Here is a 6,046-nt window from a genome sequence, read left to right as displayed (position 1 = left end):
TTAAGTGTTAAGTTTGAGGTGGTTTCATGAGAGCCAATTTTAGGTGTTGAAGAATTCTACTGAGAGATCGGATGTCTTCAGGAGATGAAATTTTCAAGTACAATTGGATGTCATCAGCGTAAAGATGATAGTGAATGTTGGTAGCCCTTAGCACAGTTAGTGGCTCCACGAATAAGTAGAAGATAGTGGGAGAAAGAGAGGAGCCTTGTGAGACACTGAGTGTGACCAGCATAGTGTTGGAAAGGGATTGATTTACCTTGCCTTTTTGCGTTCTGTTTTGCAGAAATGTGATTAATCAATTAAAGACAGACCCAGATAATCCCATCCTATGCTCTAGTAAATCAAGGAGGTATTCATGCTTTACAGAGTCAAAGACAGAGGAGAGGTCCAAGAGGAATAGTAGGCAGGATTTGTTTCCGTCCATCATTTTTAGGGCATCATCCACTATATGTATCACGGCCAATTCAGTGCTGTGACTTGAGCGGAAACCTGACTGGTGCCGGTCAAAGAGGTGGAATTGGTCGATATGATTGCAAAGTTGGACATTGACTCATTTCTCAAAACTTAGGCCAGTACCTGGATGTTTGAAATGGGGTGAAAATTGTCAAGGTTGGTTGGATCAGACATTTTTGTTTTTACATAGAGGTGACCTGTCCAGCTTTTAGGCAGTCTGTTATTTTTTACCCTGTTTTAGTGAGGCATTTACAATTCTAGTCCAGAGTGGGCGAATCGACATTTTGATATCTTTGAGGAGGATGGAGGAAAGGGGGTCACTAAAGTGGTTTGAGGGTTTTAAGTATGAAAGCATGTTAAGAATTATGTTTTGCTCAATTGTTTCAAACGAAATCCAAGAGGTATAAATGAGTATGGTGAATGGAAGTTTTGAAATTGACTGCACACAAATAGGATACTAACTGGACCCGTGTGAGGTCTTGACGAAAGCCAACTACCCATAGGCATTGGTGTGATAGCTGAAACATGTTGACCCAGGGATATGTAGGACATTAATTTCCTTATTTCATCCCCACCTGTTTTTGACTCCATCAGGGTGAATTTTATTAAAAAATGAATTTAACCCTCAGTACACCCTAGATTATTTTAAATCTAGGGTCCCACACAATCCCCACATAGCTCCCTAGGCTACTAAGGTTGAGCCTGAGCAGATGCAATAGATATCTGGAGGAGTACTCTGTAATGAAGCATGACACTTGGAATCCCAGTGGGTGAGATTCCTTTTTATACCATAGGGTGAGCCCCTTGGGCTGGCATGGAGAGATTGACTAAGCACGGTAGGGGTTCCCTCCTGTTTTTGTATGCAAAGGTAACAAGAGCCACACAGGAACTGAAGGAACCTGTTAATGCTTATTATGAAAGACTTGTGCAAATTTGTAGCAAGTACAGTGGAGTCAAAGGGTCACAAAGGGAACACATTAGTAGATTCATATTAACTTTCATTTTGGGTTTGCGCCAGGAACATATTCACACATTCAGCAGAGTGTAATATGTTTGCAGGATAAGAGTACTAGTGAGATATTGAAGAATGCCAAATATTACAGCAAATATTTTGATGAGAAGCAGAAAAAGGTCAAGTAAAAGTTGACGACTGAGCAGATGAAACAGATTCAAAGAAGTACTGGAAATCAGATGATGTGACCTGGATACAGGTATTGTGCCACCTGGAAATTTGGATGTGAATGGAACACAAGGAATGCAAGGTGTTTAAACGTGGAGTGATATGTTGCACTTGCAAGTTCAGGGTAGAAGGCCTGTACACAGTTCTGGGGTGAATGTGAATATCAGTTTCATGAAGAAGAGCACTGCTTGTCATTTCTGCAGGAATATTAAGCTCTGGCAGTGCAAGGGTAGACAGATCTAAATCAAAATGATTTTGGTCCTCAGATGCAGCAAAATACAAATCAGGTGCAGACACAGTTGGCTATACCTGCCTACCAGGCTCCTATGAGAAATGTGCAGAATCAGGGATATAGCCACATGAATATGCCTGTAGCATGAGAAATAAAATGCAATGAATGGTCAGTCAAGGTTCCTGAGGGGGAGGAAGATTGCATGCTTAGTGCAGTACTAGAGATACATCAGAGTGGTCCATACATAGATGGTGCAGTGAATGGACAACTCATATCATTTTCAATTGATACTGGTGCTACCAACTCAATTGTTCATTCTGTGGAAGTCCCAAAACTAACCCTCTCAGAAAGAGAAGTCCAAGGTGCAGGAATAAGCAGTAAATAGATTGCAAATTAGATTTCAGCAAATGTCTGAGTTAAAATTGGATCCATGGAGAAAGGTCACCAATTAATACTGTGTGATTCAAGTCCTGCTAATTTACTTGGCAGAGACTCTCCTTGCAAGAAAATTGTGTGATATATTGCAAACACTGGATGGTGTTGCAATTGAAACCTAAGATGAAGATTCAATGTGTTTGAAATAAATTGGAAAAAGTAAATAGTTCAGTTGTTCACAGTTCCTATAGAAACAACCCTGCCTCTTGATTTAAGACACACAGCTCAAGAAGATGTATGGGACTTCACAGGTAAAGAGATAGCATTGATATACGTGCAGAATCCGTACAGATACAGGTCAAGCCAGATGCTGTTTATCCCTAAAGAAAACAATACAAACCTTCATGAGGAACAAAATAAGTAATGAAGTTCGTCATTCAGGAAAATGCTTGCTGAGGGTCATTTTACTAGAGGGAGTGGTAGTCCTTGCAATTCTCCTGTGATGGTCATTAAAAAGCAGAGTGGAAAGTGGAGGGTAGTTCAAGACCTTAGAAAAATAAACAAAATTGTGGTCCCATGCTGTCCAGTGGTACCAAACACTGCTGTAATATTGTTCCAAATTACTTTAGATGCAGAATGGTATACAGGTATTGACATTTTCTAAGCGTTCTTTTTTATTCCTCTTCACAAGAATAACAAATATATTTTCACATTTGGGTTCCTCAATAAAGTTCTCCTTTGGTGTTGAATCTCACTAGGGTATACTGAAAGCCCCTAAATCGTTAGGCTGATTCTAAAGAAAGATTTACAGAGTTTGCATTGCCCGGTAACTCATTGCTGGTCCAATATATCATTGATTTATTAGTGAAAAGACAAAGGACTATTTGAAGTATGATACCATTTCGCTCTTAAATCATCTTTCAGTTAATGATTATACGGTTTTATCTACAAAAATTCAGTAAAGAAGAATACATAACCTGATCGCCACATTAATAAAGAGGCAGGGAAAGTGCCCAACGAACGTGTTTATGCAATCTTGAAGAGAGATCCTCCAAATACCCAGAGGGAAGTGAGGGTGTTTTAGGGAATTGTTGGCAACAGTTGTCGGTGGATTCCAAATTTTACCCGGATTGTTAAGTCTTTATCAAGGCTTATGTGCAGTGACATAGTGGATCCAGAACTGTTTGATGGTGAATGCATGAAAGTCTTCCGAGAGCTCAGAGAAAATCATTGTAGCATACCTACTCGCAGAATATTTGATTCGGACTAGGCGGTCTATCTCATTTGTCATTAGAAAAATGTTCTTGTTCAAAAGCATGGTCCGGTAAAGTGGCCTGCTGCTTACGTCTCTACAACCTTAGGCCCAATAGTAATAACTCTTCATGGTTGTTTTAAATTGGTGGCAGCAGTTTGCCTGCCAACTGATCAATGTGAAGGAATTGTTATAGGTCACACACTCATTATGTTAGTTCATTTCTCTGTAGAGATTTTTCTACTCATACTCAAACTCAGCATATGAACAGACAAAACTGGCAGCTAAAAATACTTCAATTAGAAGGTATAATACCTTGAATCCTGCAACATTGCTGACGATTCTAAACAACGATGAAGACGATGATAAAGAGCACAGCCATGACTGTGTCAAAGTAACAGAACTGTTTACCAAACCAAGACCAGATATCAAAGTTTTTCTCTTGAAATGGCTGATCTGACTTTGCTTGTGGATGGTTCATGTTTGAGAGACCATCAAGAAGTATTGAAAGCTGATTATACTGCTAGTTTATTTCTGAAAATGTTGAAGCATCATAATTGCCTGACAACTTCAGCATAATTAGCAGAGCTAATCGCACTGACAAGAGCCTGTTTTCTGACCAAAGAATTGAGTGTGATAATTTACATAGACAGCCACCATGGATGTGGAGTGGTACATGACTTTGGACATTTGTGTTTATGAAGGGGCTTCTTACATCCTTTGGTACACTGATCCATAAGGGGCATACATTCTGGATTTGCTTAAGGCCATACAGCAACCAAAAGAAATATCACTTGTAAAGTGCATAGCCCATATGTCTGGTGACACCATAATTAACATGGCAATTCAAGTTGCAAAGTACTGTGTTCTCAAAAATTTTACTTTTAGAGCAAATCAGCAAGCACAAAATACAGAGCAATGCAAACTGATATGAAAGGTGCTTATACAAATAAAGTGAGCATCTTTTTGTTAAATCAAATAAAGACCACACTGAATTAACTCAGAGAATTGCAGGAGAAAGTACCAGAGGATGAAAAAAAAGAGGATTTGGTTGGTTGTAATAGGAATTTTAATGTCATTAGGGATATGTCTTACCAGACTCCAAGCTTCAGGTTAGGTCAAGATACCTGCATGAGCATACCCATGTGGGAAGATGAGGTATGGTTAGAATATTTCAGATTTATTGATACTACCCCAAATTCAGGTTACAGCAGATTTATGTCAGAGATGCATTACTTGTAAGAGGATTAACCAGGGTAAGCATACATTGATTACAATACATCACATAGGCAAATCCAAAGGCCGATTCACTAGTCTGCAAACAGATTTCATAGGGATGCCTGTTTACAATGAGCTCAGATATGTTCTCATTTTAGTCTGCTTGTTTTCGAAACAGGAAGAAGCCTATCCATCCTCGAGAACTGACAGCATGACTGTGGCCAAACTCCCATTGAAGTAGATAATACCAAGGTTTGGCATGCCTACTTCTTTTGAGATTAACCTTTTAAAAGTGGGGCCCTAGATCTGCTGTGTACTGCATTGCAAACAACAAACATTTCACCGTAGTTATCAACCAGAAGATAAATGGCACTATTAAATCTAAACTTGCCAGAATGTGGGACTCGACAAATCTTCAGTAGCTAGATTATCTTTCTCTTGTTCTCATGAGAATCAGAAGAACCCAAAACAAACAAAAAAAGGTACAGCGATGGGGAGCCCATATGTCCCCTTAATGACTTTTGAATGGATCAGTGACTAAATATCGAGGGACAGAATATAGACAGCCCAAAATATTGACTCCAAAATATCGAGGGACAGAATATAGAATGCCTATCTACAAACAGGTAAGTAGTAAACTAAAATATCGAATTTTTTAAATGTAATAAAAATACTATAAAAGTAATTAAATAATAAACACAATTACATAAAACAGTTAAAATAAGGTAAAAAAGCTTAAACTGTAAAAATAATGAATGTAATGTAAATTTCTTTAAAAAATATATATATTTACTTAACAATATTATAAAATATTTATTAATCTTAATTATAAAATATTTAGAACATTAATAAAAATATATTGACATACATATATAAATAAGTTTATTATCTAAATATAAACATAAATAATATATAATCATTAAAATATTGAAAGTAATAATTTTTATGTTAATTAATAATGAGTGCAACAGTAGGGAAAGCGTTGGATAGCGTAGGGGTAAAACATACTATTCCCACTCCAGAGAGTGCAACAGTAGGGAAAGCGTTGGATAGCGTAGGGCTAAAATGTACTATTCCCACTCCAGTGAGTGCAACAGTAGGGAAAGCATTGGATAGCGTAGGGGTAAAAATTACTATTCCCACTCCAGAGAGTGCAACAGTAGAGAAAGCGTTGGATAGCGTAGAGGTAAAAATGACTATTCCCACTCCAGTGAGTGCAACAGTAGGAAAAGCGTTGGATAGCGTAGGGGTAAAAATTACTATTCCCACTCCAGAGAGTGTAACAGTAGGGAAAGTAATGATTTAATATTTAAATAAAAATTAATTATTTATCAAT

Source organism: Triturus cristatus, chromosome 3_1 (genome assembly GCF_964204655.1).
Source record: "Triturus cristatus chromosome 3_1, aTriCri1.1, whole genome shotgun sequence".
Lineage (NCBI taxonomy): Eukaryota > Metazoa > Chordata > Amphibia > Caudata > Salamandridae > Triturus > Triturus cristatus.
This window is presented reverse-complemented; position numbering follows the sequence as displayed.